The 24,007-nt window shown below is 41.0% G+C and overlaps 1 pseudogene; it reads right to left on the reverse strand.

The window, feature by feature from the left end:
• Positions 1-12,337: 12,337 nt before the first annotated feature.
• On the reverse strand, positions 12,338-13,465 carry LOC124094151 (poly(rC)-binding protein 2-like; annotated as a pseudogene).
• Between the last annotated feature and the right edge of the window lie 10,542 nt (positions 13,466-24,007).

Genomic DNA, 24,007 nt, shown 5'->3' on the forward strand with positions numbered 1-24,007 from the left:
TCTGACCAAAGCAAGGGTGGCTAGCTTTCTGGGAAGCAAGGTCAAGGTATCCTGTTCCCAGACCCTGCCAGTACCCACAGCTCTTGGAGGAGAAATGGGGCAGGAGGGGCAAAAGGACAGTCAGTGTAGGGAATGAATGATTGGGTCAGAAAGATGGGGACTGATTCAAGAGGAAATAAAACGTTAATACCCCAGAGCCCTTCCCCCTCCTGCAACCTGTTGTTAAGCTTACCTGCTACCAGGGACTTGTTCCTCCTGGCAGGGGTCTGTTAATGAATGCCCCTGGGGCTGCTCCCTTTATACCAGTACCCCTGGGCGGCCTTATTCCAGCCCTTGGATCATTCCACCTTATGGTCACTAGTCAAGTAGGCAGGATAAGGGAAGAGAGAGCCTGAGAACAAAGGAAATCTAAAACCTATAAAAGGGGCAGGACACCCCCAATTCTTTGGAAACCAGCTCTGGATCCCCTTCTCCCTTGGGAGAAATCGATCTCGGTTCTAGCCTTTAAATAAAACTTGCCTCAGTGTTCCTCGGGTGTTCCATCTTCATGCCGGGGAATTGGTACTCGGTCCTGATTCTCATCACTGGTATCAATGGCATGGTCTGAGACACAAAGGATGAAGGTCTGAAAGGCAAAGTCAGGCTTGACTCCTGCTGTGGACTCTTTGCTGGGTCACTGGGTGAGTCTGCAACATCTCTGAGCCCCATTACCCCATCTGTAAAGTGCAGCTAGCAGACCCCACGGGTCTGCTAAAGATCAAGTGCAATAAGTCTTGTGGAGCACTTAGCTAAGTGCCTGGCTTGAAGGAAGTGCTCTCTGCTCCTCCCCAAGGTCAGAATGACTCAGGCAGTGGCCTCTGTCAGAGGCACAGGGCACAATTCCTCCACTTTCTTCCATCAACAGCAGCAGGAGCAACTAGGTCTCCTGCGCCTTGAGAAACCTTCTGTGTTTTATTAACATGGCCAATGAAGAAATAGGCCACTGGCACAACCAATATTCCCAGGTGACTTTGGTGCCAGAGTTTATGTGTGGTTTAAAGGGGAGTTGGTGGCAAGTGGTGGAGAACATGGTCATACTTATTGTTTAGTAGGTTGGATCCTGGTGAAGTGGCACTATGGGGAACAAGTGTCTAGATTTTGAATGCCCCTTTGGCCCTTCCAGAGTCTTCCTAGGTGACTGGGTGGGAACCCACCATCCTAGCCAAAGGTCTGGAACTTGTCACCAGCAGTGGGCTGACTGGCTTCTGTGGAATTAGGGAACTATGTAAAGACTCAGGGGTTTTTGACCCCCCTCCCCCGCCACCAAGGTGGCCATGAGAGGTCTCTAGAGGCCTCTGTTCAAGGTACCATTGAATCCTAAGCAGTCATAATTCTTCTGAGTCACACTATGATCAGACTTAGTATTAAGAATTTTGGGGGGACTTCTGCGTGTTTTACATAACAATGTTGTTTTCTTCTCTAACTGATATAACTTTTTAAGAAAGGATGAATTGATTTAGATGTTTTACATGCGTGAATATTTGTCAATGCTAAAGTCCAGGGATTATTTCTACCTGGTTTTGAAAAGGGCTTCCCATCCTGCAAACTTGTACAACCACTCTGGAAAGCAGTATGGCGATTGCTCAGGAAACTTGGAATGGAACCACTACTTGACCCAATTATCTCACTCCTCAGCATATATCCAGAGGACTTAAAATCAGCATACTACAGTCATGCAGCCATATCCATGTTTATTGCAGCTTAATTCACAATAGCTAAGCTATGGAGCCAACCTAGGTGCCTCTCAACAGATTAATGGATAAAGGTAATGTGGTATGTATACGTAATAAATGAAATTATGGCATTTGCAGGTAAATGGATGGAACTGGAGAATATCATGCTAGGTGAAATAAGCCAATCTCAAACTGAAGGCCAAATATTCTCTCTGATATGTGGAGGCTAACACACAATAAAGGGGTAGGGAAGGGAAGAATATAAGTTCAGTGGATTAGACAAAAAAGGAATCAAGGGAACGGAGGGGGGAGGGCAACAGGAAAGATAGTAGAATGAATCAGGCATAACTTTCCTGAATATAAGTTTCCTGAATATAAGACCAGTGAAACTCTACATCATATACAACAAGAATGGGATCCTAATTTAGAATGTTACACTACATGTATGTTATAACATGTAAAAATACACTCTAATATCACGTATAACTAAAAATAACAAGTAAAAATTTAAAAAAGAAAGAAGAAAAGGGCATCCCATTACTGGTAGAAGAAACGAACTAATTCTGAGGTCCTGAGAAACCAACTGTAATTGGCACTTATGGCCATGAGATGGCGCTCTCAGCACGTTGTACAGGGTGTCTGCAGGCTTCCAGCTGAGCGCTCACATAGGGTCTGAGGATGCCCTTCTGCTTAGGAGGGACTCAGTGTGCTCCATGGGGTCCAAGGGAATCATTTGGAAAGTGGCCATGTGAAATGCTTCTGGGGGATCCAGGGCTTGAAATGGGGTGAGGCAAGTAAGGCATGTAGAGTGCAAATTTCAGGGGGCCTCTGAGTACCTCTGTGCCTCACCTTGATACAGGGGAGATGCTTTGGTCTCAGCCCCAGTTAGGTAATGTCCACACAGCTGGAGCACTAAGCCCCAAGTCCACCTCTGAGGCTGTGGCCAGGATAGTCAGAAGAATTTTCTGGGAGTGGATTCAGGGGAATGGACAAGGCCTGTTCTCAGGGGAATGGACACTAGCCTGTTCTCAGTCCCACTGAGAGGCTACGTGAGCACGGCCGCCAGCCCCAGGGAGGGCGGCAGAATGTAATTGCTGAGCAGGGCATGGCCCTGAGGTCCCTTTCCTGTCTGCAGCTCAGGCTTGCCCCAGTCTTTTGTGGCTCCTGCCCATGTCAGCTCCCACAGAGACAGGAGGCCCCCGTGGAGCAGCGTACTCCAATAGAGGCATGGAGGCCACAGCGTGGAGTATGGAGGCTGGCGGGTCTCTTCCCAGGGTCTGGGTCCTTGGTGACATTGGGGAAGCTTGTGTTCTATGGACAGTTGATGCAGCCTGCACTGTGGCTGTGGAAGCTGGAAGACAGAGTGGAACCAAAACTAAGGTGTGAGAAACCAGATGCAGAGGTGGACAAAGAAATCTGTACACACGGACTGGGGTTGTGGCTCAGTGGCAGAGCGCTTGCCTCACAAGTGTGAGGTGCTGGGTTTGATCCTCAGCACCACATAAAAATTAATAAAGATTTTTTTTTTAAAAAAGAAAGAAAAGAAATCTGTAAACATTGTCGTACATCTAAAGCATCAGTGTGCATGAATAATGAGTGTCTCACAATGCAATGACTAATAAGAATATAGTGACTTGGAAGAGGAGAATGGGGAGAATTGGAGCATCAATGCTCCTGGGTTCTCTGGGCTTTATGTCTGTGTGTGTGTGTGTGTGTGTTGTGATGGGGATCCAACCCAGGGCCTCACATTTGCTAGGAAAATGTTCTGCTTTAACTCTAGATGAACACAGTCCAGTAGAGACATAATATGGGTCACATGCATAATTAAAAATTTTGTAATATCCACATTTAAGAGAAACAGGTAAAACTGGTTTGGTAACATTTTATTCCATGCAATATATGTAAGATATCATTTCTGCATGGAAGTTACAAATATTATTTGTTGAGACACTTTATATAAGTCTTTTTATGCCAAAGCTTCCAAATCTGGTATGTATTTACATTTACGATACATTCTAATTTGAAGGTAAAATTTCCATTGGAAGTATATTTCATCTGTGACTAGATTTTACAAGATTTACAGTTGTAGAAAAAGATTCCCAAGTTGTTACAAGATTTTCAATGTTTAGACTGTCTATGCTTTTTAAAATTAAAATTGAATAATATAAAAATTTAGTGGCTTAGTTGACCCAATTTCAAATGCTCAATAGCCGCATGTGACTAGTGGCCCTCTTGCATTAGATGGGCATCAATTGATATTTAAGAGTCCTGTATTCATGGTAAGAATTTAAGAGTAACAAGTAAGAAATAGAAATAGAATGTACAACTTCCAAACCAATAGAGGGGGATAGAGACAACAATAAAATCTTAATCCAACAAAAGGAAGAAAGGGAAGGAGAAAGAAGAGAAAAATAATGGCAAACAAAACACAAAAGGCAAAAATAGGCATAAATATACCAGTAAACATAGTAAATGCAAACGGATTAAACTCATATATTAGATGGAATTTTAAAAAATTCAATTATAGTATTTGCAGAGACTTAAAAACATGAGCACAGAAATATCAAGAATAAATAAATGGAAAAAGATATACCAGACAAGTCGTCCCTAAAAGGAAACTAAGGTAGTGTAGTAATGTTAATAAGAAACAAGAAAAAACAAAGAAAAAGCTTGATTGGGCATAAGGATTGTCTTTATAAGATGAAAAAAAGGAATAAATCATAGAGACACAAAAGTCTTGAACCTTTATAGTCTATATGGTTTGGATATGAGGGGTCCCCACAAAAGCTCCTGGGTTATTGAGGGAACATTCAGAGATGACGATTGTGAGAGCTGTGACCTAATCAGCCCATCTTAGTTTGAATGGACTGCCCAGGTGGCCCCTGTAGGCAGGTGGGGTGTGGCTGGAGGAGGGGGTCCCCAGGGCATCTTGCCTGCTGCTCCTTCCTCCCACCAGCCCTCTGCTTCCTAACGACCACAGGCAGAGGTGCTCTCCCCTGCTGGGCCCTTCCCTCAGGATGGACTGCCTCACCTTGAGAGCCATGAAGTCACTGTCTGAAGACCAAGACCTCTGACACCATGAGCCCAAACCAACCTTTCTCCTATAAGTTGTTCTGGTTGGATATTTTGGTCACGGTGACACAAAAGCTCACCCAAACAGTCCTAACAGCCTAAGCTAAATGGAAGGAAAGAAAGCAAACACCAACGTGTGACACCATGAGAATCTGACAAATTCACCATCTTAGTGGAAATCTTACGACAGCACTCAGAGAAACAGGTTGGGCACAACAATAACAAATTAGCAGAGAAACAGAGGTTTTGAGCAACACAAAAATCAGCCAGTTTAATATACTTTGTGTACACAGAAGCTACCACCTTATGGAATGTTCACAGAAATGAGCACTTGCCACTTTACAGGGGTGGGTCAACAAGACTGGAGGATCCGCAGTTCCACATTCTCTAACCCCAAGGCAATAAGCTTAGACATCAATAGCAAAAAGAGACCACTAAAAATAAGGGACATCCAGGTGAACATGAACAGCACTCTTCTCAGTCATGTCTCCAGGGAGATATTGGAATAAAAATTACAAATGATTTAGAATCCAATGCAACACAAACCCCATTTTGAGACTTGTTATATGTAGCTAACATGGTACTTTGAAAGGTGTTTAGGACCTTAATGTGCATATTGGAAAGTAAGAAAAGTTGAAAATTCATTAACTGAGCATTTAACTCAAAAGAAGTTAAGCAAAAGAGAGCAGTTCAGTATTTTTCTTTTAAGTTTAGCTTTGGAGGGGGCCAGAGAAATGAGTATTTCATGTTCTGCGCAACTTCTAACTCTTGGGGTTCCAAGTTCTTAGTCTGGGCCCATTCTCATCTTATCCATTTCTACAGTTTAAAAATATCATCCAGCCTCCTGGGCCCCGAATCAATGCCTTCACACTGAGGCTTGTCTCCCAGCACCCTTTCCTCACACCATCTAACTCTCACCCACTGGCCTCTGGAAAATAACACGCCAAAAAGCACGTGTCTTGACCTGCCCCAACCTTGTCCCTCTTCTCCATGTCCAAAACCTAGGAACTATTCTTGACTTCACCTTCGGACCCATCCCATGAATAAGACTATCAAAACCCATCCTTTTGTCTCCATCTCTACTCTTCTCACCCGAGACAGGCCACTGCCATTCTTGCCTAGTTTTATCTTGGGATCTTCTGTTGGCTCTACATCTGCTCTATCACCCCCCAGGCTATTATCCATGCAGCAGTAAGAGGTAAATTGGAATTTGCTATTTTCCAGCTTAAAAATACTTCAATGGCTTCCCCTCAAGTCCAAACTGGTCCTCAAGCCCAAACTCCCTGCCAGATCTTAAAAGGTCCTCTCCAAGGGTCTTGTCCTGGTCCACCCTATTCCTTATTGGCATTATGCTTTGGGCGTTTCAGTCATCTAACTCCTTTCCTGCCCCAGGGCCTTTGCTCCTGATCCTTCCACTTCTTGAAATGCTTCCCTTACATTCTTTCAATGAACACTTTTTAGTTCGCTGAATAAAAAATGCATACCAGCCTGTTAGTACAAGGATTTTTAAAATCCTTATACCATAGTTGAGGACCACAAAGCCTAGAGAGATTGAATTATATTTTAGGGCATTTTTGGTTGTAAACCTAATGGTTGTAGCAAAACCTTTAAGATGTTTTCTTACTGGCCTACTGTGGAACCTGCTCATAGTCCTGAAACCATCACTGAGACTGGGCAGAGAATCATCTCCTGTGGCTACACAATTGCTCTGGGGTGGGATCAGCTCTAAACAACTTCACCTGGAGCAAGAGAGAGTGAGGGGAGGCTCTTCAAAACAACTTTATTTGTATTAGCCCCAAATTGAGATAGTCAAGACATATAAAAGGGTAGATATTTGAACAAACTGTGGTATATCCATGCCATGGAAACTACTCAGTGATAAAAAGGAATGAACTATTTATACATGCAACCCCTTAGATAGTGTGTGTCAGTTTTTCATTGCTGTGACAAAATACCTGAGAAAATAAATTTAATAAAGGAAAAAAAGTTTATTTTGGCTCATGTTTTCAGATATTTCATTTCCTGGTCACTTGATCCTATTGATTTGGGCTTGTGGCAGCAGTGCATCATAGTGGGAGCTTATGGCAGAAGAGGATGCTCACCTTATGGCAGCCAGGAAGCAAAGGAGAGTGAGAGAGGAAGGGACTGCAGCCCCAATATCCTTTTAAGGATACTCCCAATGACCTAACGTCCTTCTACCAGGCCCCTCTTTAACTGTTCACCACCTCCCAATAGCAGCACAGAATGGGGACCAAGCCCTTAACATGTAGGTCTTTGGGGGAGTTTCCAGACACAGACTATAACATATGGATCTTGAGGACATTACAGAGAGAGATAGAGATAGAGAAAAGTGAACCCCACAAAATCCCATACTTCAGAATTCCATTTATATAACATTCTTTACGTGACAAGATTCTACAGATGGAAAACAGACTATTGGTTGTCAAGAGTTAGGGCCGAAGGGGCAAGGGGTGTGTGTGACTATAAAGGGATAACACAAGAGAGTTTTGTTGTGGTGACGAGGTGGTTCTGTATCTCAATAATTATGTGCATTGTGTGTGATAAAATCATAGAACGACACACACAAATTGTGCAAATGTCAGTTGGCTGGCTTTGCTAGTGCCCTATAGTTACATAAGATGTGGCCTTTGGAGGAAACTGGGTAAAAGATACAGGGAACTCTGTACTATTTTTGCATGTCCTGTGAGTCTAGAATCATTTCAAAGTAAAATAAATACCAAAGAGTGAATGCTCACTTACAGCAACTACATACATTCCTAATGAACTATGCACATTGCACATTTCATAGAAAAGTCTTTCTTGTTGGATGTTAAAACTACTCATGCAGACTGTTATTATATTATTTTTAAAGACTTCTCTGAAAAATCAAAAGGCAAATGTGTATAACAAATATAAAAATTCAAGTAACAAAACTAAATTTGCATATTGATTTTAAAAATATATGATATATATAAAAACTTGACAATCACAGTCTTCATTTTCCACCTAGTGGACAGTGTGAGAAGCCTGTCACACTTTATGCATGTGACATTGTATGTCTAGAACTGCACATAGGCATTTCTGAATAAATGAATTGTGTTTTTGGCGGTGCTGGGGATTGAACCTAGGGCCTTGTGCATGCAAGGCAAGCACTCTACCAACTGAGCTATATTCCCCAGCCCCCAAGTGAGTTGTTTAATAGCATGAAATATTTCCAGGCTGCTGTGCAGAAAGAACCACTGTGAATGTTGCCATCATGTATAAGTGCCTGTGGGACTGTGGATTTGAACTCGAAGAGAAGCAAGAAAATGGATGCCTGCCATTACTGAAAAATGGGATTTTGTTTTTGGAGAAACTACTATGTCCAGGTCTGAGAGGAAGCAGTTGAAAGAGTCTTTCTATTTATTCCATATTTAATTCCCCTTAGACATAAAAGCCATGTCCATGCCAGCACTTGAAGCACCTATAAATCTAATCCTGAACCTACATACCAAATCTAGGACATCCAAATGACATTTTTTTTTTTTTTTGGATAAACACAGAGATGAGGGACCTGCACATGCTGATCCAGCTAGCAGATATTTAGGGTCAGACCCCAGGTTCAATTGAACTAGAAGTGGCCCTGCGTCTCCAAGGACAGAGACACTCACCCAAGCATCCCTCAGCAGATGTGTGCTGTGTGTGTCTGGGGGACTTCTGGGGTGTGAGGCCTAAGTCAGAGCCCTCCTTTCCTTCCTGGACAGGTAGCACTTTCTATCAGCTCTCAGGGGCACACTGGGTCTCCATGGCAACCTGTTGCCAGGTTCACACCTACCCATCTGGCAGGCCAGCTGTTAGATGACAGGGAGGCTGCTCTGCTCTCTTTGGTCTCCCTACAGGAGCAGCACATGATGCTGAGGTTCAGGAGCTTTGGGGGTGATGAGCTGGGTAAGCTTCTCTGTGGGTCCATAGGTGCAGAGCCCCGTGGTCATGCCTTATGAAGTGGAGCATAGCCTTCCTACAGGGAGACTCCGGGCTTGCTGTCCCTGGGCTAGGGAGCTATTGCTGCAGTTGGCTGGGAGTTTAATGCCACTCTGAAAAGCAATGGCAAGGACTTCAACTAATCCTGCTTCTGGATGAGCTTAAACTAGTGTTTCTTTGAAAAATGTGTTCTCTGTTTTAATGTCCATCACTGTAGGGGATGGGGGAGAAGGGACAGTCCTGTCCCAGAAAGAATGAGGACAAGACATGTCCCTCTGTGCCACCATTCAGTTTGTGACAATTTCCTCCAGTATTTTATCTGTGGGTTGATTTTGCCTTGGATGCAACAATGATGCTGATTGTAGATGATGTTGAAGACCCACTGTGTGTCAAGTTCTATGAACCATCTCTTTGCTTTCTTACGAACTCCCAAAGAAAAAAGTTGTTGAGGTCCCCACTGTACTGATGGGAAGCTGAGGGATAAAGAGCTGAAGTGAAGTGTCTAAGGCCAGGCTAATGAGGGACAGAGTCGGTGCTCACAGCCACAGCACCAACTGTTCTTAAACTGACCGATATAAACCAAGTATTTCCTTATGGTATTAGAAGGGCCTATGAATGTCTATAGAAGATGCAATTTTAAAGTCTCCTAACATGGTACACTTCAGATTATTTCCAACATTCAGAGAACAACAGCTTTCCATAAAAAAATTTTGCTTTTATATTTATTTAGGTCTCCACCCAGTTCCATCACTTAAAAAGGGATTTGTGGAAGATACAGAAAAAGCCTTTTCAATATTGAATCATTTCCTTAGAATAGATTCACAGAAGAGTAAATAAAGTTTGGGGTTTTCCGCAAGAAACGTCTGGGAGCAGAATGTGATCCCTGTCTGCAGTGACAGTCACATCCACCCACACTTAGAGCAACTCTTCCCACATTTCAGCTTCTCCAGAAGCACAGAGAGGTACTTCTGCAGAGAGCTGAGCCAGATATAATGAAACTGCCTGTAAGATTTCCCTCAAAACTTGAAGTGAACCCGTGGCTGAGGTTTGAGAGTTCAAAGGTGCTCCCTCCCCGTTCCTCAGAGGCTTAGGTAGAAAGCAGAAGTGGCTTTGCCTTCTGCCCCCTCCCCACGCTCTGGAACTGGCAGTCTCTGTGCTGGCTCCACGGTGGCAGCTTCCCAGGGTCTTTGGGTGAATTCTGCTTGAGCCACTGTTGTGTTGATAATTGGTGATGAGGAGGGTTGACCCCTGCCATTAGTTCTTTTTAGTTATACATATTTATACAAGCCTGGAAGAGACCTGATCCTTTTTAGGACTCCAGTCTTGTGGATGTACACGATGGTGAGATTCCCTGAGGTGTATTCAGGTCTGTGCATAGGAAAGTTAGGTCAGGTTCACTCCATGTCTTTTCCACTGTCCTATTCTTAACCCCCATCCCTTCCTTTCATTTCCATCAATCCAATTTTCTATTCCCCTCCCTTGTGGCATGTTAGCATCACATATCAGAGGGAACATTCGACCTTTGGTGTTTTGGGATTGGCTTATTTCACTTAGCATCTCCAGTTCCGTCCATTTACTGGTGAATGTCATAAAGTCATTCTCCTTGATGGCTAAGTAATAGTCCACTGTGTATATACACCACAATTTCTTTGTCCATTCATTTGTTGAAGGACATCTAGGTCGGTTCCATAACTTAGCTATTGTGAATTGTGCTGCTATAAACACTGATGTGGCTGTGTCACTGTAGTAAGCTGATTTTAAATCCTTTGGATATATATACTGAGGAGTGGGATAACCGGGTCAAATGGTGGTTCCATTCCCAGTTTTCTGAGGAATCTCCATACTGATTTCCAGAGTGTTTGCACCAATTTGCAGTCCTACCAGTAATGTCTGAGTGTACCTTTCCCCCACATTCTCGCCAACATTTATTGTTATTTGTATTCTTGATAACTGCCATTCTGACTGGAGTGAGATGAAATCTCAGTGTAGTTTTAATTTGCATTTCTCTAATTGCTAGTGATATCGAAACTTTTTTCATATATTTGTTGACTGTTCCTATTTTTTTTGTTTGAGAAGTGTCTGTTTAGTTCCTTTGCCCATTTACTGGGTGGCACCTCTCTTAAGAAGCAGATATCCCTGCTGTCCTAGGCTTCCCCCAGCTCATGCATCCTTACAGCCGTGCCGTCATCCTGAGTCTCACAACTGCCCATGAGGGAGGTGGGCAGGGACCAGACGCCCTAGTTTGAGATGTGAAGGCTTCTGAGGGGTGTTTTGCCCTGCCAGCCACTGGAGAGGATATAGCTGGAGATGTAGCTCAAGTTGGCCCTGGAACAAGGGACGGAGAGGCATTTTTCTTCATTTCCTTCTACTTTCTTTGGTGATGTAAGATCAACAAGCCTCTGAGGCAGTGCTGTGCTGGTAAATGCTTAACACCTGGTTTGCAAAAAAAAAAAAAAAAAAAGAGGAAAGAAAGAAAGAAAAAAATGCATAGAACATAGTACCTACAGATATCACATCCATGGGTTTAAAATATTTGGAACAAAATTGCATCTGTATTGACTATGTACAGACATTTTTCTTGTCATTTCCCCCTGAACAATACAGTAGAATATCCACATAGCATTTCTGTTTTATCGGGTATTATAATTAATTTTGAGATGATTTAAACTATCCATCTGAATGAAATGTGCATAGGTTATATGAAAATATTAGGACAATTTACATAAAACACTTGAGCATCTGCAGATTTTGGTTTCTGTGAGGAGCCCAGGACCAATTCCTCATGGATATCAATGGACAACTATATAACTATGTAAATATATATATATATATATACACACACATACATACACACACATACATGGATAGATAGACATGTAGATATATACACATGTGTATATATATATATGTAACATATATAGTGGGTGTGTATATATATATATATAAAATCCATGTTTATTCTAAATTAACTGATATAACTAGAGATGTAGCTCAATGTGTGAGGCCTTAGGTTCTATTCCCAGTACCACTGATTTTTAAAAAAATTAACTATTTAAAGAATGTGTAACATATACTTTACAAATAATCATAAGATATTTAATATTTGTTGTTATTAATTCCATAAAACCAACTGATTCTTTTTTTAAAAAAACTCACATGAATCACTGTGGTATCTAGTTTTTATTTACAAAAAGAAAGCTCCAGTCCACCTTTTGATTTTGTTGAAAAACTCCTGACATTACAGAACTAAACTGAAATGTATTAATAGTCCACTCTTACATTTCCATGACAAACAGAAAAATTCATGAGCCAAAAAAAGGAAGAAGCTTATAAAACTAAATATGAACCTCAGCATTAACAACTGAACAGAGAGAGGACTTAAAATGCTTTAATTAAAAAATCACAAGTGGATAGGAAGGATAGTAGAATGAAACAAACATTATTATTACCGTGTATATATGTGAATGCATGACCAATGTGATTCTGCAACCTGTATATTCAGAAAAATGAGATATTGTATCCCATGTGATTCAAATGTATGATGATAAAGTGTATAGAAACTGAAAATTTACAAAGTATTTAAAACCCTGACTGTTCAGAAACTACACAGATGGATCATGGGTGGTGGTGAACAGCAGAAAGGGATTTTGGATGAAACTGCATTGTTCTAGCTGCTCCCCATGCCACCCAACTCTGAGGAAAGCCTTGTTGATTAGATACTTAGTGAAGCTAATGTTGACAGCAGATCTGGTGATGGTAACCTGCCTATCAGTAGATCCTTCTACTGGGTTCACGATTTTGATCTGTGCCCCAGCATTTGATGGATCTCATTGATTTTGGCACCTTGATGCCTGATTATGCAGCCAATCAAATCGTTTGGAATGCTTCATGAGAAGTAGTCTGAGCAGATTCATCCAAACCTGCACTGAATCCAGTGTTACCATGCATCATAGGAAAATGAGACCGTTGCATTACCAACTGGTGCAGTTTGGTCAAATCTGGCTGTGGAATGGCATACTGTCCTTGAATGGTATAGGCCTCTAGGGGTGGTCCTTCCAGGTCAGGGTTGAGGCACATGGACGGGTGTTGTGGGGAAAGCTCGCACTGTTGCTGCCTGTGCTGTACCTGTCTTGACCACCTGCAAAGATGACTGGAGAACTTGACAGCTTGGGCGGGTACAGGATAGTCACGTCCTTCGTGGGGGACTGGGAGAGAGTCTCCAACATGACCATGCAGATCTGTTTGACACTCAGTGATGGATTGTGGAATGCCAGCAATAGTGATGGCCCGCTCCGTTGAATTGGGGAGCATATCCCCTCCCACCTGGACTTGAGCCCCTGTATTCTCTAGTATTTCCTTAATCTTTTTTCCAATGAGAGAGACACACTGACTAGCAGACCACCAGCCTCAGAGTGACCGGGGATCTACTGGCAGCTGTGCTGTTGGTCATAGAGCTGCTGATGTTCTCTTCCAATTTGTCAATGATCATAGCAAAGGCTTTGAAGATGGCATTAGTGATAATTCTCTCAGGACAATCCCTTCTGAGATATTGATCCATGCTCCACTCTCCTCACACATCTTCTTAACTGATTCCCCTTTCTTTCCAATGACGCTGCCAATTCCCTTTCCATGCATAAGTAGCAGAATGGTGAGAGTGACATTTAATCCACCTTCAATCACATGTCCATGTCGAGCAGTGTTATGGGGAGCTGGACTTCGAGTGGTCAAGTCTTTGGTCACCGGTGGGGGTGAAAGCCAAAAATTGCAGGCCCGAGAGGACTGAGGGGGGAAAAGGGAGCGAGCGGGAAGGGGGAAGCAACCAATTCATTCTCACAGAACACTTCCATTGATTTTTGCTGAACCTGTGTGCCTATCTCGCCCAGGGTCTCAATTTAACAATGATTTGACAAATGGAATTGCATCCTAACCCACAATGTTTTGCCCAATATACTTATAGACGTAAAATCTGATATATAACCTACTGGTAAGAGAGTTTTTGTTCTTACAGAGATTATATTGATTGAACTGAAGCTACTTTTTTTTTTTTTTAGCTCCAGCTTTGTATAGGTTAAAACTTCATTCATGTGACTTTGATAATAGTTTTAAAATACTGGAAATGTATTCCCTCAATTTTTTGTAAGTGCCATAGACATAGCAAAATTCAAGTTTAATCTATATTATTAACATTTCTTTTACCACTTTATTATGTTTAATCAATAGAAAAACAAACCACACCCTTGTTTGTAGTGATTTCCAATTCCCGTGGTGTAAATTTCCCCATCCATGGCCAATTTTAAGCTACCAACACGGTATCACCACATGCAGAGTTAGGGGGGGATGTGCAGTAGCCACCACCGTGAAGTGTTTCTATCACCAATATATAGGGGTGAACCTAATAGGTAATAGTAAGATGTAATAAAATCATTGATATGTTCTACAATATTTATTACCTTTGTTTTTAAATACAAATTATTTAATTAAAAGTTTATATAAGTTAAACTTTAAAACTTTAAATGACAGGACTTTTTTTCTCTCTGGGTCAATCATGTTGAACTAAAATTCTACAGAGAATATAATCTTTGAAACCATACTGTTGTGGATGCTGTTAATTAGTATTCTAGTTTTTAACGTCTACCTGTAGACAAAGTGAGGAAGAGTCTTTCAGTTAGCTAACACAAAAACTTAAAATCATAATGATGCAAAAATATAAAAAAAATTTAAAAGGGGAGGAGAAAGGAAGGAAGAATAAATATGCTAGTGTTCTTATTTTTCATATTGATAAATACTGTCTTAATTTGAAACATGAAAGACTGAATATAATCATTTAAAGTTGTGGAGGAAATTACCGGCTAGACACATAAAACACAATGAACAAAGTCAGAAAGACAACCCCTGGAAGGATAAAGTAAAAATATAATTACCAAGCAAGAAGCTGTGGAAGATAGGAAGAAGATGAGAGTTGTGAGCTTGAGCTTTGTTCTTTTTCTTTTTTTGGAGGGGGACTTTAACTTGCTCGGCAACTTTAGTTTTGAGAAGAGTCCCACTGAATTGCCCAGGCTGGCCTTGAACTTGAACCCCTGAGTTCCATTACCAGTGTGTGCCACTGTGCTCAGCTAATTTTCTTATATTTTATGCCTGAAGGTCAAAGGCAGTGTTTAAAATCTATAAACATTAAAGGGACACTAGTTAATGTTGTAATAGTAATGTAAAAACAATTGCACTTAGTGATTATTTGGGAAAGTAAAAAATGGTTATGGTGAGCAAAAGTGAAGCTACTTTTTATTTCCTCTCAACTAAATTGGGCTTGCCATGTGCAGGTATAATATTATAAGTGAAAACAAAACCAACAACCCACAGGTCTACTATTACAAAGTCACTTCTGCTTCTTCCATGTTGAACTCTCTTTACTTTGCAGCAATCCCACTTACAGTGTATTTTGGTTATGACCACATGTGCAAAGATCCCAAATGGCCTGAAGCCACATTCAATCTCTTGCTCTAGTTCCCATGGTTCTCCACCTACCCCTGCTAGCTGTAGTAATCCTCTGGTCACATTGGGGAGCTGCCATATCTTGTGGCAAGTAGTCCCAAATATTCACATGTGCTGAACATTGCACTTTGCCACATGGTACATTCTCATTTAAAATTATCATTACCTCAAATTCGGAAAAAAAGAAGGCTCAGTGAGGTTAGACGCTTTGCTTAGAGTCCTACAGTTTAGTGGTTTAAATCTAGCAGCTTCCTGTTCTCTGTAGCAAAGGATTAAGAGTTAAGGTAGCACATGGTTCCCCAGGAAATGTGATGCTCCCTCCAAACAGGAAGTCAATGCCAACTTTTTTCTATCTTATCTCACAGTCCCCTCAAAAAGGGGGAGACTGCAGTCTGCAACTCCCCAGTCAGAACCATCATCAAGGCAAGGGATGCCTGGCTCACATGGAGCAAGCCTGGCCTTTAGAGCTGTAACCACAAAGGGACCTGAGGGAGGAGAGGGATGGGGGCAGCCCGTCTTATCAGTGCTCCCTACAGCCTGAACCCCTGGCCAGGAGCTCATGCTTTGAAGAGGCCACCTTACAGTGAGTGGGTCATGGACAACAGCTGAGGGAGACAGAAAGGAATGGGGGTACCTCAGGGAAGAAGCTGCCCTGTACAGCACAGGAGGAGGGTGGAGGGACCCATGGCAACATTCTTTGGGCTTAAGAGGCTGGGGCTGGCAGGGACACAAGCGCCAGGGGGAGGTTAGCAACACCCCTGGGAGCGGCACGGAAGGGTGGTGGGGCAGAAAGTGCAGTGTGGGGAGCTTCCGTTCTTAGATGTGTGAGCTCCGTCAAGCCTGGACAACTCTGTGAAAGACGCCCCCTCCAGGCTCCTGGGAAGACAGATGAAATGCAGCCAAGAAAGGAAGCCCTTTCTCCCTGCTCAGGGTTGTCCTCTGTCATGGAGTCGGGGAGCAAGCCCACGCCTGGGGCCTCTTAGCTTTGCACAGTCCCCTGTGGTCAGTGGCTTTTGGTTAGAAGGGAAGCCAGGACACTGCAGGTGGGGCTGGCTCCATGCTCCAGTAGCCACCTTGCAACAGGGCCCCTGAGGGCCTCCACTCAGGCGTGGCTCCCCCGGAATGCCCTGCCCCACAGGAACTTGTCAGAGAAGCACAGCAGAGTGTGCTGGACTGTAACAGTTCTGATAGATGGCCTGTGCCTTGTGGTGGAGAGGCCATGAGACCTGGCGGGGCAGGGACAGTGCCTGGACTGACCACACCTGGCCAAGGCTAGGAGCAAGAAAGCAAAAGGTTTAGGGTCAGAGTGACTGGGGAGTCGCAGACTGCAGTCTCCCCCTTTTTGAGGGGACTGTGAGACAAGATAGAAAAAAGTTGGCATTGACTTCCTGTTTGGAGGGAGCATCACATTTCCTGGGGGAACCATGTGCTACCTTAACTCTTAATCCTTTGCTACAGAGAACAGGAAGCTGCTAGATTTAAACCACTAAACTGTAGGACTCTAAGCAAAGCATCTAACCTCATGAGCCTTCTTTTTTCCGAATTTGAGGTCATGATAATTTTAAATCCCACTGCACAGAGGCTCTGTCGCCTCACTTCAAGTGAAGAAAATCACAGCTGTTTCATGTGGATTTTGTTTTCACAAGAATTAAGTAGCGTAAGTGTGCAAAGCTCCTGTCCTGGGACCTGCTGTGGCACATCAGTGACTTCATGCAGAGTGCATTTCCAGATGCCTCCAGGCTGGACAAGAGGGAAAGGGCTTCTTGACCCTGCCCTGCCTCTGAGCTGCTCTGGCTTCTTCCAAAAGCTGACCCAGGGAGGCATGTGGAAGAGGACCAGAGCCCCCAGCTAGCTAGGGCCTGAGGCCACACCTCCCATCCAGACTCGTCTTTATGTTTTCAGTGGAGACAAGTTTTGTCTCCAGAATCCACGTCTCTGTTTTCTACCCTGGCTCCCTCCAAGATGCAAGAGCTGCGGAGCCCAGATCCCATCTCTGGCACGTTCGATACAGGTCTCCTCCTATGCGGGCGTTCTACTCTCACCCAGGCCCCTCAGCCTGTACACCAGGCCCTTGGGAGACACTTACTTGCTTCATCTTCTCAGTTACCACCTGATTGCTGACCCCGTTACACCTGGGAGTTCTGCCCAAAGCCAGAATGCCAGCCTCCAGCACACAGCCTTGTTGATGCTCTTCACCTTCTTGCAAGAAGGTGAAGAGCACTAACAAGAAGGTGAAGAGCACCAACTTTTTTCTATCTTGTCTCACAGTCTGCATCCTCTCCATGATGGGGGAGTTGGCTGACACTCCCTGAGGTGTTTGATACTGGGAGGAGCTAATTATACCTAGTTCATGCAGCATAGCCCTCTGGAAATGGAAAAGCAGCCTTCCCAGATTAGGAAGAATTCTGGAAGGTCTTGGTGCCTCTCCACTGTGGCCTTGTCATGCATCCTTAGGCTGCCATCTTGGTGCAAGACTCAGCTGGGTCACACAAATGTGTCTGGGCACCACACAGATGCAGTACATGTCCCTCTCCTCCTGTGGCCTCTCCCCATTCCTTCTCCTTCACCCCTCCATGGGCAGCTGCTGTAGATATGGCTATCTGCTAAGCTGACCAAAAGCAGTCTACTCTTTCCATGGTGTAGCCCATGAATTTCCAAGTTGAACCTTGGTTTTCTTTCAGTCTTCCCAGGGTCTTCTGGCTTGGCTGTGTTACTCCTTCTGGGACCACCCCTGGCTCTTTATGCTGGCCCTTCCTTGGGGTCTCACTCATAATCTGGCTCCCCAACCTTGAGCCTGGCATTTCCTTAGAATTGACCTACTGAGTGGCCACCCTTCCAGAGCTATGTACCCACTGCTTGATATTTATGAATCCTCTCTGTTTTTTTTCTTTAGTGTTTGTATGATTGTGTTTTTTACACACAAACAATGGATTAATTTGACTTTGATTGAGAGAGGGATCTAATTTTATTTTTTGCACATGGCTACTGGGTTTTCCCAGCCTCGCTTATTAACAGTGCCTCTTTCCCCACTGACTGAGATATCACCTTTGTGCATACTAAAGTTGCATATGTACTAGGTGCTATTTCTGGATTTTCTATTCTGTCATTGCTCTCTTTTCACCTGACACACTATTTCCATGATGGAAGATCTATAGACTATTTTAACTTCTAATAAGCTTAAACTTTCCTCTTCGGTATCTCTCTTTGTTTTAATTTTTTTTTTATTATGGAAAAAACCTGAACACATATAAAGTAAACATAATAGCAAAATGAACCCCATATTTAACATCCACTTCAACCTTGGTCAACATTTTGCCTATTTTGCTTTGGTTATATTCCCAGCCATTCCCAATTTCATAGTTTTTAATGTAAAATTTTATGTACATTGAAATTCACAATTTTTTCTGCATGACTTTGGCAAATTGTTCCATGTGTGTAACCCAAAGTTCTATGAAATATTAAGTACTTTTGTCACTTTAGAGTGTTCATTAACCCCTTGCCAGAGCAACCATTGTTCTGATTTTTTTCTACCATGGATTAATTTGGCTTGTTGGAGAATTCCATACAAATGGAATCATAGCATGTACTTTTCTTGTGTATAATTTCTTTCATTCAAGCATAATATCTCTATAAGATTCATTCATGTCCCAGACAGTATCAGTAATTGTATCCTTTTAAAAGCTGAGTAGAATTCCATTTAATGAATTTATGATGATTTGTTTATACATCATCTATTGATTAACATTTGGGTTGCTTCTGCTCTTTAGCTATTCAGAAAAAAGCTATTATGGGTATTCATGCATTATCTTTGTATGGATATGTGCTTTCTTGTCTCTTGGTTAAGTACCCAGGAGATAAAATGCAGGGTTATATGAAAGGTGTTTGTTTAGCTTTATAAGAAACTTCTAAGAGATTTAGGAAAATGGTTGTATAATTTACATTTCTTCCAGAAATGTAGGTTACTTTCAGTTTCTTCACATCCTTGCCAACATTTAAAGTTGATAATCTTTTTAATCTTAGTCCTACTAGTGGATATGCTGAGATACCTCAATGTGGCTTTAATTTGTACTTCTCTGGTAATGAAAAATGTATATTTGCGGGGGGGCGGGGTAGGTATACATTCAAGTCTTTTGACTATTTCTCATTGGGTAATTCATCTTCTGGGTGTTGACTTGTTAGAGTTCTTTATGTGTTCTGGATGTTTCCTTAGTCAGATAGATGCTTTGTGAATATTTTATCCCAGTCTATGACTTGTCTTTTCATTTCCTACATCAGAAGAAGTTTCAAATTTAGATAAAGTCTAGTTTATCAGTGTTTTCTTTTAAGGTTATCGGTTTCTGTATCCTGACCAGGCAACTTTTGTCTATTCTGTTGAACAGATCTTCCTTAGTTTTCTCCTAGAAGTGTGATAGCATTAGCTTTTACATTTATGTCTAGGAAAGAGTATAATCTTTATAAAAATTTGAACATAAGTTTTAATAAAAATAAGAAAAAAATTTAAAATTCTTAAGGAACCACAAAAGACCTTGAATTTTGAGCAAAAGGAACAATGTTGGAAGCCTCATACTATCTAATTTTAAAATACACTACAAAGCTATAGTAATCAAAACAGAATGGTCCTGGCATAAAACCAGACCCACTGACCAATGAAACAGGATGGAGAGCTCAGAGATAAACTCACTCATTTATGGTCAATTGAATTCCAACAAAGTTGCCTTGGTTTATCTTCACTATGAACATCCAATTCGTTCTGACACCATTTGTTGAAAAGTCTTTTGTTTACCATGAATCTCTTTTTAAAACATTTCTTCACCTTCCTTATTGTCAGTAACTGTACCTCATTTCCATTGTAAACCAGCTCCCCCTAATATTCTCATTCTGGTGGAACAAGAGCTTCCCCAAAGTTGAGACTCTTTAGGTAGGACCTCATTTCTAGTGATACCACCACATAAAGGCATTCAGAGTTGAGCTGAAGTTAGAGCTATCTATTCCCACTTCCTCAAAATAAAACCTTGGTGGTAAGACAGATGTGTGGCTGTGCATGGTGATCTCTCAGATCTGCATGGTGTGAATGGTGTGCATGAACTTTACAAGGTCAGATTGAATATGACTACCCCAAGCATCTGGCATAGTGTCAGGTGTATGGTGGTGCTGAGCAGGTGGTGGTGGAGTCAGTGGAGGTATAAATCATGAGCAGCCTTATCCAACACCTTACTGAAGCTCAAATACACAGCAATGTCAGTGTTCTGACACATACCCAAGAGAAATGCAAGAAGCCTAATGGACTTGCCCTTATGTTGTAAACTCCTTCAGAAAAGCATTCTTAGACTTGGTCCTGGTAAGCCATTATGCTGCTTGAAATGGGTTGAATGACCTGAATTTCACTAGATGGCTTATGGTTCTTTGTCTCTTTAATGCTGGGGGGGCGGGGGGGTTTCTTTTGAGTTTCATGTCAACACTAGCAAGATGAAATTGTACCTTCCAGCTAAATACTAGAAAAGTATTTTGCCAACCCTCTCTCTTTTCTCCAAGTCCCCCTGGATGTCACCAGCAGTATTTACTTTATCCCCTGCAAGCTCCAGGTGTCCTGTGGAATTGGTTTCCAGTTGTACAGGTGCTGCTGTGCTCCATCTCTGAGGAAGTGTGAACTGCTGGTGGATTCCCACTTCTTCTGTGGTTCATCATAACACTCACTGGGAATGTGGGGAAGGTAAGAAGCTCCAAGGAAGCGGCTTTCTCTCTAGAGTTGTGAAAAATTCTGTTTTTATGTAAATAGTCTAATAGTCTTCTTTCTGGCTCCCAAGATGATGTGTAAAATACAGTGTAATAATTAAATGGAAAAGTGTGATTATTTTTTTTAGTACCAGGGATTGAACCCAGGGGTGCTTAACCACTGAGCCACATCCCTAACCATTTTTAATATTTCATTTAGAGACAGGGTCTCACTGAGTTGCTCAACACCTCGCTAATTTGCTGAGGCTTGGTTTGAATTTGCAATCCTCCTGTCTCAGCCTCTGGAGTGGCTGGGATTACCAGCATGCACCACTGCATCCAGCAAGTGTTTGTAATCTTTAAGTGAAATAATAGTAACAGCAAACCTGACAGGTTATAAAGCAAAGCATATGGCCTGATTCTAACTTATTAAGAAACAATAAGCTGGGCGAGGTAGTCATGTCTATAAACCCAGTGACTTGGGACACTAAGGTAGGAGGATTGCAAGTTTAAATCAAGTCTCAGCAACTTAGTGAAGCCCTAAACAAAGTGAGATTCTTTCTCAAAATAAAAATGGCTGGTTATTGGTTCAATAGTCAAGTGCCCCTGGGTTCAATCTCTGGTTCTGAAAAAAACAAAAACAATAATAAAAAAACAAACAAGAAAAATAATAAGTCCAAAGCAAGGTAAACATGGAAGAAAAGACTAAAATGTTGTTCTAACACATGGCTATTGCTCAGCTGTTAGGATATAAGTAATTTTTATTTTATTTCTTACTCTTTACACACTTGCATACTGAATAAAATTATGTTTTATTTTAAAATTCAGAAAAATTTTGTTTTAAAATCACTAACTTTGTATACTGTCCCAAGTATTCAGTAATATTCCCTTATCTACAATTTAACTTTTTCTGTTTTTAGTTATCTGTATTCAACCATGATCTAAAAATTAAATGGAAAATTTCCAGAAATAAACAATTCACGTTCTAAAGTGCACAGGCATGCACCACCATGCCCAGCTTCACTCATTTTCATCAGGGATATTGGTGTGTAGTTTCCTTTCCTTGACATGTTGTTACTTGGTTTTGGTATCAGGTTGATGCTGGATTCATAGAATAAATTTGAAATTGTTTTCCACTTTCTATTTTATAGGAGAATTTGAAGAATGTTGATATTACTTCTTCTTTGAAGGTCTGATATGATTCAGCTGGGAATCCACCTAGTCCTGGACTTTTCTTAATTGAAAGGTTTTTATTACTGCTTCAATCTCATTACTTATGATAGGTCTGTTTACGTTTTCTATATCCTCTTGGTTCAAGTTTAGTAGGTCATATGTATGTAAAAATCTGTCCATTTCTTCTAGATTTTTCAAATTACTGAATGTAAGTATTCAAAGTAGTCTTTAATGATAATCTGTATTTCAGAGATGTCTGTGGTGACATTTGTTTTTTCATCTCTAACTTTATTAATTCAGATCTCTCCCTCTCTCTTGTTAGTTTGTCTAAAAGTTTATCAATCTCTTTTATCTTTCCAAAGAACCAATTATTTGTTTCATTGATCGTTAGTATTATTTTATACTCCTTTTCAATAATTTATGTTCTTAATTATTTCCTTCCTTGTACTGATTTTGTAATTGATTTATTCTTGCAATGTAGGAGCTTAAGATGCATCACTAATTTGTTCATTTGGTATGTTTTTTAATTTTATTTAGGCATCCAGTGCTGTAGCTTACCTCTTAGAACATCTTCAGAGTGTCCCAGAGATTCTGGTATGTTATGTCTTTGTTCTCATTTGATTCTAGAAATTTTTCAATTTCTCTTTTTTAATTCCTCAATAATACATTCATTGTTCAAAAACATACTGTTCAATCTTCATGTGTTTATGAAATTTCTATCATTTTTCTTTGTGTAGTTTCTAATTTCACTTCATTTTGATCAAATAAAATGTAAGAAATGTTATGATTTTTAATTCATTATTTTTATTTATACTCAACATTAGAATTCATTTTGACATAATTATAAAAGCATGGAATATAATTTGTCCTAATTCAATCCCCAGAACCTCCCTTTTTCTCCCCTCCTCCTTCCCCAGTTCAATTCCCTCTACTCTATTGATCTTTCTGCTATTTACTTTCAGTTATTTTTTTTAGTTGGAGAGTTAAGCCCATTTACCTTCAGTGTTATTATATAAAAAATATTTATTCTTTCCTTCCATTTTGATTTATTTTCAAAGTCCTAATTCACATTTCCTTAGTTACACTTCTAATGAGATTCTTCCATTCACTGGCGCTAAAGTTTTTTTTAATAATTTCATTTGCATATAATATTTCTTCCCATATATTCTTTAGTGCTGGCTTAGTAGTGATGAATTCTTTTAGTTTATGCTTATCTTGGAAGATTTTTATTTCTTCTTCAACTCTGAATGACTGCTTTGCAGGATATAGCAATCTTTGTTGACTTTTAACTATTTCTTTCATGATTTAGAATACATTCTTCCAAGCTCTCCTAGCTTTTAGAACCTCTGCTAAGAAATCAAATGTAATTCTAATTGACTTACCTTGAAACGTGACCTGATGTTTTTCTCTTAAGGTCTTTAAAATTCTATCCTTGTTCTATATGCTACATATATTTATTATAATGTGTCATGGACAGGTTCTTTCTGGTATTGCCTCTTTGAGGTCCTGAACACATTCTGTATATTCATCTCATTCCTAAGCTTTGTAAAATTTTCTGAAATGATTCCACTGAAAAGGTTATTCATGTTCTTAGGTTATATCTTGGATTCTTCTTTGATCCCAATTACTATTAGATTTGGTCTCTTAATGTTTTTCCAGATTTCTTGTATATTCTGATCATCATGCCTTATTTTCTTCTTTATCATTGAGTTTTCAAGTTCATCTACTTTGTTCTCAATTCCTTGTTCTCAATTTCTGTCTTCTACATCATCTAATCTATTGGTGAGACTTTCAAGTAGATTTTTAATTCAATTATTGTATCTTTAATTTCCAGGATTTCTACTTGGTTCTTTTACAGAATTTCTATCTCTTTATTAAAATGCTCTGCT

The sequence above is a fragment of the Marmota monax genome, unplaced genomic scaffold (assembly GCF_021218885.2).
Source record: "Marmota monax isolate L192 unplaced genomic scaffold, Marmota_monax_Labrador192_F-V1.1 WCK01_AAM20220418_F8-fsc00207, whole genome shotgun sequence".
Lineage (NCBI taxonomy): Eukaryota > Metazoa > Chordata > Mammalia > Rodentia > Sciuridae > Marmota > Marmota monax.